The 13603-nt window shown below is 32.1% G+C and overlaps 1 long non-coding RNA gene across 1 annotated transcript; it reads left to right on the top strand.

The window, feature by feature from the left end:
- Window positions 1-795: 795 nt before the first annotated feature.
- On the top strand, window positions 796-12013 carry LOC143049120 (uncharacterized). Its single transcript, XR_012970072.1, has 4 exons — window positions 796-834; window positions 3669-3743; window positions 10101-10915; window positions 11703-12013. It is a non-coding gene; the product is annotated as an uncharacterized LOC143049120 (long non-coding RNA).
- Window positions 12014-13603: the final 1590 nt, after the last annotated feature.

Genomic DNA, 13603 nt, shown 5'->3' with positions numbered 1-13603 from the left:
TTATATAGTACTTTAAACTTAATTTTCAGGTTAAAAATATCTAACGTAGGTCATGAACATTTTCCAAATATATATAAATTTATTCATAAAGTTGAAGGGGATGTATGCAAAATTTAAAAAAGGTGCTTGTATTTTCTATGTTAAAAAGACTTTTACTATTAATGTTTGTACGCGTTGATACATTTACACAAATTGTTTTTTGCAATTATTGTTAATAGGGAATATAACGAAACAGATATTCATTCACAATGAAAAGTAGTATTGCTCGGTGTGTTTAGTATGAAGTTTTGTCATTAACATTGACTTGGACAAAAAAAAAGTTTAAATTTACATACAAGTGCAAGTCCTACCAAACCGAATAGCCATCTACTATCTTTATGTTCATTTGTTGCTGAAATGTGTTAATCTACATAGAAAAATGTGTTCAATAGTTGAATTTTACGTACGAACATATGTCTTATATCAGTTTAAGTATTTCTAAATCAACACAATAAAAACGTCGAACAGCTAAATTAATGTAAGCTATTTTCGTTACAGAGGAAGCTCTCTCCATTTTGTTTTCTTTAATTTCATAGAGATTCATTAATCGTGGTAACAGACCGATTCTGTTAAAACAAAATCGCCATTCAAAGTGTTTACCAGTTTCATCTATTGTTAGGATTTAAACTAAATAATGAAGTAGCTTTAAAATTTCCAAGTCGATTCTAACCAAGACTTAAATTAAACAAATGGCAGTGTTTGATAACTTAATGACATTCTTTCTTTAATTAATATTCATTCTATTGTATTTGTTTCAGTGTGCCATGGCTGTTAGTGTGAATGACAGTGATTTCAGTAAGTGTGTATTATGTTTTTATGTTTAGCCATGGCGTTGTCAGTTTTTTTTGTTTTTTTATGAGTTTGACTGTCCCTTTGGTACCTTTCGTTTCTCTTTTACACAATGTTATTCAGTTTTATATATAATGACAGCAACAACATTAGCGGTTACAATTATTCTAAACTGCATATGAATTTTTACTACAAATGTGTCTTCAGTGATGCTAGAGGCCAAAGTATTTGAAAATGCAAGTTCTATCTATGCATTACAATGACACTATTAATAAACAAGACGCTCGCAAGAGCCTGAATCGCTCACCTTTAAATTTTTTGCTTAAATCTTCCATCAATGATTATTTTGGGTTTTCAATTTATATAAATGGTTCTTCGATTCTGCCATATCTTCTTCAAAAGCAAAAACAAGAGTGGACACACTGAAATGTCTCGTTTGTCTCGTGTTCATAATATAATTTATGATGAAAGTATAAAAAAAAAACATTGTATACCCCAAGCATTACATTAAGTTAACTGTACTTGAGATGAAGGCGAGATAAACCCTTTCAGACATAAATGTAGTTCATACACTCATTCCATACAACAAATCGAGTTTACCTATTGCTAAAAGTATCTCAGAAATAACCTCATAAAAAAATAACTTTGACCAATGAACCATTAAAATTAGGTCAAGATCAACTTACACTTACTAAACAGACATACACACCTTACAATTATTCCCTACACCAAATATAGTTCTACTATCGCTATAGTATCTGATAAAAAGACCAAATCATTGATTATTTAACATTGACCAATGAACCATAAAAATGAGGTCAAGGTCAGATGATTATTGCTAGACAGACATGTACACCTTACAAACATTCCATACACCAAATATAATTCACTGGATGCTAATAATATCTGAGAAATAGGCCAAAACACAAAAATTTAAGTTTGACCACTGAACCATGAAAATGAGGTCAAGGTCAGATGACACTTGTCAGTTGGACATGCACAACTTTCAATCATTCCATACACCAAATATAATTGACTGAATGCTAATAGTATCTGCGAAATAGACCAAAACACCAAAATTTAACTTAAACAACTGAACCATGAAAATGAGGTCAAGGTAAGATCACACCTGCCAGTTGGACATGTACACCTTACAATCATTCCACACACCAAATATAGAAGACTTATTGCTTATAGTTTGTGTAATATGGACTTAACCCTGTAAACTTAACTTGGTTCACTGATCCATGGAATGAGGTCAAGGTCATGTGAAAACTTACTGACAGACACTAGGACCTTGCAAGGTACGCACATACCAAATATAGTTACTTATTATTACCTATTTATACTTATAATAAGTGAGAAATTAACATTGCAAAATATTTGAACTTTTTTTTTCAAGTGGTCACTGAACCATGAAAATGAGGTCAAAGCCAATGGTCATATGACAGATGCACTGTTCGTAACATAAGGCATCTATATACAAAGTATGAAGTATCCAAGTCGTCTACCTTCTGAAATATTAAGCTTTTAAGTCAAGAGTTAACGCCGCCGCCGGATCAAGTTAGCAAATATGATGAACAAATTGTGTAAAATTGTCATTAAAGGATAATAACTCCTTAAGGGGTCAATTGACAATTTTGGTCATATGAACTTATTTGTAGATCTTACTTTGCTGAACATTTTTGCTGTTTACAGTTTCTCTTTATCTATAATAATATTCAAGATAATGACCATTAACTGCAAAATTTCCTTAAAATTACCAATTAATTGGCAGCAACCCAACAATGGTTTGTTTGATTCTTCTGAAAATTTCAGGGATGATAGATCTTGACCTATTGAACATTTTTACCCCCATGTCAGATTTGCTCTAAATGCTTTAGTTTTTGAGATATAAGCCAAAAACTGCATTTTACACCTATGTTCTATTTTCAGCCATGGCGGCCATGTTTTTTTTATGAAATGTTAATTAAAACACAAACTTTATTCTAGATGCCCTAGAAATCAATCAGATGAAGTTTGGTTTGAATTGGTTAAGTAGTTTCTGAGGAGAAGATCTTTGAAATAGTTTACGACGACGACGACGACGGACAGACGACGACGACGGACGACGACGGACGCCAAGTGATGGAAAAAGCTCACATTTCCTTTTACAAGGAATCAAATTTTTGTAGGAGGGAGATATACTACTAAATTAAGAGTAGGTTACAGCAAATTTTGATAACACAATATCCGTATTTTCATGCCATTTCATATGTAATGGCTTCAGGGACAGCGATGACCCCAGAAACTAACTATCCATCATCATTTGACGATCAGAAGGATCGATTCAGTGGAAGTAATTAATGCAACAGCATTTGTTATCCTTTTATGCTCAATTATGATCATTTGCAACTTGTGAGTTAACCCTATGTTAACTGTACGTGATATCATGTTCAGTATTTGCAGCAATATGCGTTACTGTTTGATGTGAACTTGACTGATCGGTGAATGATCGGTGACCGATACAATAAATATAACCTGGATTATCAACTCAAATTGAAAGTAGAAATATTGCACTCAGCTATATAGTATTCTATTTTGATTGATATCTTTTTTTTCTGCAAAGTCAGCAAAACAATTATTCTGACTTCTGAATGATAAGTACAATTTTGATCTTTTTTGTTTTGATACAGTTAACTATTTTTTAAATGCATTATACTAAACATGGTCCCGAAGAACAATAAGGCAAACTAATGAAAAATCCGATAATTAATCGTTACATGTATCTTGTTGGGGCAGATCCAGTAAAATGATTAATGTTAATTTTAATTTAAAATGTTACATGTATTTTGTTGCAGTAGACTTTTCATCCGACCTAGGCAGAGATTCACCAAAAATAACTGATCAAGGAAATGAAGGAATGTTAACCGCAAGTAGGTTTTGTTATGCATGCACTTTATACTTGTTTGCATGATTGATGTAAAATTGATTAATTTTATCTCAATTTTAGAGATACAGGTACATACTCAACTTCATGGTACAAATATTATTAACTAACGAAGATATATGAAGGTAGAATGTATGTATTTAAACTTTACAAACAGAGAAAAAATTGCAAGTTTTAGATTAACCAATATTTCATTTTGTATACGATGTTAACGCTGGCTGCATCGCCAAATGCAGGACAATTGGATAGTCTAAGCTGTCAAAAGAATTAAACGATGTTTAAAATCAATTTTTATTATACATATTAAATTAATTGCTAAACTAACTTTAACTGCATATTTTAAGCAATATCATGTACGGATAGATTTATATGGAACTGTACTGGTCCTTTTCAAAATTACGTAAAAATTTGGGGAACATTCAAATTGAATGTAGAAACTCTGTTGATTTTAATGATTAAAAGCTGTTGTTGTTACTGACTTATAATCATACTACTAGAATAAATATCGATGACATCATCTTTGTGTCATATTCTAATTGTATTCAATTAATTGACATCATTTAAAAAACGAGAGGCTTAAATATTCGCAATTAGAAATAAAACACATAATGTAGGGAACCCTTCAAGGATTCCAAAATTAGATGTTTAATGGATGTCTTTTGACAAATGTTGCATGTTTATTATGCCCGCGTCACACTGTCCCGATTTTTATATACGATGGACACCCGAATGCGAAAATTTTAAGTTCATACGAAGTTGGTCCCGATCTCGTTAAAATACCAAAAAGTGGCCGGAGCAAGTACGATAAATAACGAAGTCTATACGATGGTGCCGAAATTATATACGATAGCAAATGATGGACACACGAAGGTTAACCGAAGACGGGTATTTAAGCTTCATATCTCAGCCGAAGCCTACACGATGGATCACGAAGGCTACACGATGGATTACGAAGGCTACACGATGGATTACGATGATGGCGCGATGGCCATACGATGTCTAAAAGATACGAACAGAATTTCGACAACATATCGTTTCTGTATAAGTCTGCCATGCATGGCGGGAATTCGATCTGTTTGTCTAATTCTTATAAAACTTAGTTTATTATTCCCTCGCCTACTACATGTAAGTTGCGTGTAGATAAAATGGTTATGGACACTCTAGAACCAAAATGCTCAAAACTTGGTATGGTGTTACTCGTTAAGAATATCTTAAGCGCTATTGACTTTAAAGTTCAAAGGTTAAGGTCACAGTCACTGTGACCTTAACCTTTACTGTGACAGTTGTGATACAAGGCAATATCACCCTTGTGGACACTCTAAAACCAATATGCTTCAAAAGATTTTAACCACGTTTGGTATATTGTTCCTCCTTGAAATGATCTGACATTTTTTACGTTCAAGGCCAAAGGTCAAGGTCATGCAGATGGACTTGTTTTTTCTCCTTGAAATAGCATAATACACAGGAAATTGGTTGCTCATTTTTTTACCTGCTGGTTTTAAAGACAATATTAAAGGTATTTCCAGTTACTGAATGTTTTGGTTGATTTCTAAAAAATAGTTTATGTATCAAATATGCATATTCAATTTACCATTTTCTGCATGTGCCATATACAAATATAGTGTCCATATTTGTCCCCAATATGTTACATACGAGTGGATGCCACGCTCGGCATTGCCTTGTTTTAACTATAAAATGTGTGCACTAGTCTGAATAATCACCCATAATTATGCCCATGTTTACTGATCTATCTTAAAGGTAAGGTAATGGGTTCGTTGATCCCTTTTATTAAAATAGAGCTCTTTCCAGGAGAATATCATAATAATATAGACAAAAGGAAGGATGTGGGGAAAGCAACAAATGCGGCAAAATATGACATATAGAAAACAAAATGGTTATAGAGTAAATATTCGTGTGACAACAACTCAGACGATTCATAAAAAATCAGAATAATGAAGAAAAAGTTGGTTTCCCTATGTACGTGTACCTGCAGTGTTGGTGTTCGAGGCGCGTTTATGATTTTCATTATGTTACTTGATATGAAAAATTGACAAAAAATAATATTTTAAGTTGTAAAAGTAAATCCTGAGCCTGTAATAGCTGCTCTTCTTGTTCCATTTGAATTAATAGAAACAACGCTGTCGCCTTTCTTGTTCTCATAGAATCATATGATATGAGCTGCATGTTTTGTGAACGTCTGTCTTAACTGTCGTATTAGACTGACCAGTGCATATCGCGCATGGCACTTTGAATGTATTTTAGCGCGAAAATTAACTTACATTAAGCTGGATTTATTGCCGTCGTAGTTCCATCTTGTCGCCTTCGTACTTTTATTCGATGGCAACACGACGGGATTACGAGGTCTTCACGAAGTCGTGTTGCCATCGTAAGACCTTCGGGTATCTTCGTGAATCATTCGTGTAGACATCTTAATGTCAAAACTGCCCGATGGAAACGATGGAAAAACGAATGCAATACGATGTGCAAAGATGCATTCCCGGTGACATTACGATGGTGAGGATGGTGATACGAACTCAATACGAAACCGCAACATCGGACGCAACTTCGGGGATTTTTTAACATGTTAAAAAATTTAGAACCCTTCCCGAAGTTGTCCCCGAAGGCTAGAAAAATTGGCCGATGATTCTATGATGGATAAAGATGGCACTACAAATAGCCCGATCTGGATACGATCAGTCCCGATTTTGAAAATTTCCATTATCGTGATGCCATCGGCGTAAAAATCGGGACAGTGTGACGCGGGCATTAAGGCCTGGAGAATGTTGAGGTGACAAGGAAGTGTATCCCAACAATACTGAATTCAGAGAAAAGTTTTAAAAGGAAAACTAACCAAATGGCAGAATCAAAAGCTCAAACACATCAAACGAATGAATAACAATTGTCATATTTCTGACTTGGTTCAGGCATTTTTTTATGTAGAAAATGGTGGATTGAACCTGTTTTTATAGCTTGTTTAACCTAAGACTTGTATGACAATCGCATTAAACTCCTTTATATTGACAACGATGCGTGAACAAAACAAATAGACAAACTCGGTAAAATTTCAAACATAGAAATACAGCAGTCATAATTGTCTTATCATCTTAATCACTATTAAGAAAAAATGTAACAAAGAAGCACACAAAGCAGTAATCAAATTTAACAACCATTTTTTTTATCATACAATTTTATATATCGAAAAAACTCTTAAACAAAGACCAAATAACGCAGACTTTAGCAACTGTGAGTCACTGATCGGCATTCAATAATAAGCAAGTAAAATTGAGAATGGAAATGAGGAATGTGTCAAGGAGACATCATCCCGACCAAAGAACAGAAAACAGCACAAGACCAACACTAGGTCTCCAACACATCACGACAATTCCGCACCCGGAAAATTCATAACGCAAATTAAGCTACATGTATAAAAGGCCGTATAAAGACAAACTAAAATTAAATTTACAACAAAACAAGTCTTAATGAAGGAAAATACGATTTTTTTTAATTTTTGATTTATTCAGAGTAAATTCCTTTTAAAATCCATTTTAAAATATTCAAAATTGGCAGTCAGGCACCTGTGATTGATGATATCTATCGTTATTGTGTTTTGCTTGTTGTTATTTATCTAAATCAAGCTGCATGTTTTGTCCATACCCATTTGGTCGATTTCGGAATTTTCAAGGTTACATTATCGTTGTAGTTTTACAAAAATCTTCTCCTCTGAAACTATTGCATGTACTAGATCAAATAAAACCAATCATGGCCTAAATCATTCTTATTTTATATTGTTTTAAAAATGTATCCAATGACCCTGCCCATAAAATTCTCTAAAATTATTAAAAAGTTATTTAGAAAACAGAAAACAACGCTTTAAAATTGGAAGTTCTTACAGTGAATGGGATCGTATGTTTAAAGGCGTACCACAAGGGTCAATTCTTGGTCCAGTTCTTTTCAATGTCTTCATCAATGACAGTTTTCATTTTGTACAAAAAAGCAAAATTTATATTTATGCTGACGACAACACTGTATTTTACAGTGATCATAATTTAAATAAAGTTGTTGAAAGTTTAGAAACTGATAGTTTAATTCTAATAAACTGGTTTTCTATAAATTTAATGAAGGTTAATCCTGACAAATTCCAGGCTATAGCCATTGGAAAAAAGACAAATAAACATAATTTGATATATAATTTAAATGGAAACAAAATTCCTTGTGAAGAAAATGTTAAACTCCTTGGAATAACTATAGATTCGGACTTCAATTTTAACAATCATATTATCTGAAATATGTAAAAAGGCTCACACTACATCTTCCCAAAATTATCAAGACAATAAAATATTCTAAAACGTATGGGTACATATTTAAACAGGCTAGATTGATTGAGTTAAGCCTGCCAATTGATATTTTATCGTGTGTTTTTCTATGTTGTGATGTTATGCTATTGTTCCAGAAAAATGGAGAAGGTTTGGGTCCATTAAAACGTTTAATCCTGCTGCAAATGTTTGCACCTGTCCTAAGTCAGGAGTCTGGTGTACAGTAGTTGTCGTTTGTTTATGTTATTTATACGTGTTTCTCGTTTCTCGGTTTTTTTTAATAGATTAGACTGTTGGTTTTCCCGTTTGAATGGATTTACACTAATAATTTTGGGGCCCTTTATAGCTTGTTGTTCGGTGTGAGCCAAGGCTCCGTGTTGAAGGCCGTACATTGACCTATAATGGTATACTTTTTTTAAAATTGTTATTTGGATGGAGTTAAATTATCAATTTTAAAGTCCTCGCCGAGGCTGGGACTTTATAATTGATAATTTAACTATCTCGATTGGATAAATCCGATAATCCACTTGTATCAATGTAATAATCTATATTTATCAACTGTTTCTAGAAAATATGTCAGACAATCCATCAGGATCACAAAACAAATGGTCATAGGACATACATTGTATGTGTTGAAATAAATGATTGGGGGAATATTACCTCTATGGCATTTCAAGCAACAACAAAAAACTAAACTTCGAAATATGCATTTCAAGTTATTACATAAATTTGTATACACAAACTCTTTCTATATAAATGTAGTTTAACAGAAACAGAATTGTGCATTGTTTGCACTGATATTAACGAAATCTTATTGCATATCTTTTGGGAATAAACATACAGCATAACTATTTGGATAGCACTTCAAAATTAAAATTTGCAGTTAGCCTTAAACATATAGAGACAAAAGATGTTATTTTTGTTATCGGGGAAATTTTTGACCGATATAAGGTTGTACAATATATAATGTTGATTTTAAAATGTTATATTTATAGCTGTAAAAATTCAGGAGAAAAATGTTCTGTGAAAGGAAGTATTGCATAATTGAAATACTGTATAAATAAACTCATCATAGATACCAGGACTAAATTTTGTATATACGCCAGACGCGTGTTTCGTCTACAAAAGACTCATCAGTGACGCTCTAATCCCCAAAAATAGAACAACATACAGTGAATTTCGTATCGCCTACAAAAAAGAATATATATATAAAAAAATTGGTTGCCATTACATTCTGTTCTAGGATATTTAAATATTTCACAACTAGTACAAAAACTATAGTTATATTTTGTTTTATGTCTTGTTATTTAGAGTTTATGTAATATAATAATATCTTAAAGACCATATTTAAAACTGTACATGCGTGTAATCCTGCTTGACTGTCTTCTGTCTTAATGTCAAAAATAAACAAATTGCAAAAAAAAAATAATGTTGGAAATATGCCCCACAGCCCTATGTTCTGACCTTTAAACAAAAAACTAGTGCAAATATGCTTTCTATTCTAGTACAGAATTGTTAACAAAACTTCATAGTTAAAGTGGACACCGAGTTTGCCACAAAGAGATTTCCTATAAGAAATTACATTGTCTATAAATACAGAAGTTCAACCTTCAGAGATGCAGGAGGTGTAATTGGGTTATCATTCACCAAATCAAAAGATTAAAAAATGCGTTTTGCGGGGCATTTGATTATTTCAAAATATGTGACGTTTCACATGGATCACACCTGTACACACATGCAGACCAAAATCAATGTTGAAAATCTGTCGGAGAATTCTTGATAATAAAATAGCAACGCATATCGGCAAAGTTTTTATTAAAATCTACATAATTTTGAGACAGAATAGCAATTTCTTTGTAATACTATCATAATTATTCAAAAATAGAAATAAGAAATAAGCGATATATTGTTTTAATAGCCCGTTTATTCATCAATACCAAATGATTGTTATTGCTTAATCAAAACAATGTCTAAGGAATTAACATATATATTGTCAGATCAATATAGTTTTTTTTTATATTTATTGGCAGTTGCAGATGAGGATTTGAAGCTTGTTTTAGTAGGGAAAATTGGAGTTGGAAAAAGCTCGACAGGAAATATTATTTTAGGCAGAGATGAATTTAAATCAAAACGGAGTGCCACATCGGTTACGACACATTCAGACTGGAAGCGTTCCAAAGTCAACGATAAATCAGTAGTGGTAGTCGATACCCCGGGTTTGTATGACAATAAATCGGAAAACAGCAGTAAGCGTGTACAAGATGAAATAAAAAAAATGTATAGAAATAGTAGCACCTGGTCTTCATGCAATCATCTTTGTTTTGTCCGCTGCAGGGCGATTTAGTAACGAAGACAAAAAATGTTTTGAAGACTTTTTTGAAATATTTGGAGAAGACTTTTTCAAATATGCTGTAGTAGTTTTCACACACGCAGATCTTTTGAATCATTCAAATATGAACGTACAAGATTATATAGAGGATCACGAAACTTTGCTGGCATTTCTTGAAAAATGCGGGAATAGAAAGGTTGCATTTAATAATAAGGATCCTTCCCCTAATGAAAAAGAAATACAAAGAAATCATTTAATATTCATAATTGAAATGAACCAGTCCCTGAAGACATACTATACAAACGAGGACTTTGCAAATGCAGAATTGAGACTTATTAAACTGGAAGAGGACATACTTAACAAGCTACGAGAAAAATTGAACGCAAAACATGCTGCTGACAGACAAACACTTGTTAAACAGTTTAATAAAGAAAAACAGGATTTGAGAGATGAAATTAGGAAGCTAGTGTGCGAAGGGGTAAGGAAGAAAGAAAAAGATGATAAAAATGATAGATGGTAAGATCGTTATAATAAGACACGGTTAAACGTTCAAAACATAAGAAGTTAAAAAAGTTAAATTTAAAAATTATCGTACTTCCATGTAACTATACTGAATCGTTGACCTGTTGAATTTGAAAAATACACAAATATTATATCGTTATTCGTTTTACAGTAAATGTCTCTAAACGTTCTAAATATAGAAGCTGATATTTATATGAACTGACTAAAACAAACGTGAAAGAATGTGCAAAGGAAAAAAGAAACAAACAAACACATATGAATTTATATATGATAAATTAAACAACAACAAAATTTAAAAGTTTTGAAATTAGTCGATGTTCTTTTAACTTTATTATTTTCGCAAATGCAAGAAATTTAACACCCTTTCTGACAGCTGTTTTCTCCAAAAGGTTAATACACATGTTGGACCACTTTGAACCTGTACTAGACTTTGTACTGTCAAAAACCTTTCGAAAATCGAAAGTCAGATACGTTCGAATAATCATAATGTGTGCTTGTGGAACTTACATTACAAAACTAGAAAGAAAAAAAAATCTTTACGAGCATATTTTTTTTCGAAAGGGATAAAACAAGAGTCGATAGAATTATGCTTTGGTCAAGAGGATGTTGTATATATTGCCAACCTAATTTTTCGGTCTATTTGTATGACAATCTTTGTTATATTTCCGGTATATGACGAAACTGGCCATTTTGAATATTTACATGAATACTTCCGTATTTAAGGAAAACATATTTCCTTTGATATTTTTTACTTGTTTTTAATTACTATTTCCTTTTTTAGCATAGTAATTTAGAAGCCAATAAACGTAGAAGTCAAGACACGTTGAAGTTGAGCAACGTAGCGGCAAAAATATGTAGATGTCAAAAGTTTATCAACATACCAATACTACAGAAAAAGAAGAAATTATCTATTACACTGACAGTATAATGTGATTTATGAATGCGAAATATATCTGAATATGTCCATCTGAATGATATTGTCAATGAGCTAAGAATGCAATTTTTCTTGTCAGATACCATATCATTCTAATGGTTTCAGAAAAAATATATAATGTATAGCTTTTTTTATAACAATAAAATAGTACATTACAAACCCACAATTACAGAAGCAAATTATAAAACTATACCATACTACAAAATCTCAATTAGCTTTTTTACTATTTCTATTCAAGATTCATTCTGATATGAAATCATGACGATTTACAGATAAAAGCATATTAAGATATTGGGCAAAACACAAAGCAAACCAAATTAACTGATTGGGCAAACTCCAGTAACACACTGTTTTAAGATATATATAATATATCAAGTCGAAGTTGTTACATAGAGAACAAACTTAATTTGCTGTCAACTGAAAAGTCATTGTTAATAAACCATTACGAAAAATACAGGAAAGGTTTTGTTCAGGAAATACTTTATGCGGGAATATCATATACCATATCAAAACAAAACAAAAAAATACGCCCGTGCGAAATATGCAATCACTTCAAAGAGAAACAAATTGGCTATACTTTGTTAATCTATACAAATTAAATCTGGTTCAAAACAAAAACATTACATAACCATTTCGTTGTGTCAGTGTTATAATGGTAGGACATTGAATAAAAGGTATAATGTCGCAATAGCGATACTATTCATTCAAGTTTACCATTTACATGCACAGTGTGTATCAAACAAACAAACAAAAAACCAATGCAAGATTTAATGATTTATCCGACTAAACAGAGAACCCTTATCAAATTGCATTTTGCATATCATGTAGGGTAGGATAATGATAATAAAAACCAGTAGGACTCAATATTTTGAAGGAATTGATGCCTTTATGTTATTTTGATTAATTGATGTGTTACATGCTGTTAAAGTAACTAATTGATGAAAGATAGTTACCTACTGTTTACTTATATGTAGAATTTTGTCTCGTCTTGAAGGCGTCAAAAACCGAGACATAGGTATAATGTTTTCAGTGTAGCTGAGGCTACAGAGGTGGCTCCAACAATTTTATTAGTTTGTGATTAGGTCTAATTTATGGTGAACAATTTGTGGTAGGTCAATGATATTTGGTATGCAATTGTATAAGCATTGGTATATCTCATTTCCACGGGGATTGTTTTTGCTCGGCCCATCAATCATTGTCTATTGACTTTGAATCTTTTACCTAGTTTACATGTATAAGTATGTGATTATATAAGTTAAAGATGAACTGATAATTCTATATGTATCTATAATGTTAAGAGCCAATCAGTCAGAAAACCATGCAATATTCAGAAAATCGTCCAAATCGACAATCATTACTTGACAAATTTTTATACATCATCCTAATACTTGACATAAAATAAAAGAATTTTGCCACTTATTTTTCCCAGAATCGTATATATTTTTAGTAACAGCCTCGTTTGCATAATTCTGTAAATTCATCATCACGGGTAGTAAGGTCGTCATATCGAGGAGCGTTTAGTACAGTGATTTTGTTATAGTTTGGATAAGTTTGACATGACGGTGTTAAGTGTTCCAGATGCAGTCAATGCAAAAAATTAATGTAAATATTCGGATATTTTGTAAAAGGAACTTCGGATCAATTATTCAAGCTGGTTAGTACCTTTGTATAAACTTAATATGTTTAACTTAGTACATCATTATGGAGAAGACGTTCTAAGTTGCAAAACTTGTGTCCAATCCTATTGT

This window comes from Mytilus galloprovincialis, chromosome 10 (genome assembly GCF_965363235.1).
Source record: "Mytilus galloprovincialis chromosome 10, xbMytGall1.hap1.1, whole genome shotgun sequence".
NCBI classification, from domain to species: Eukaryota; Metazoa; Mollusca; class Bivalvia; order Mytilida; family Mytilidae; genus Mytilus; species Mytilus galloprovincialis.
This window is presented reverse-complemented; position numbering and strand designations above follow the sequence as displayed.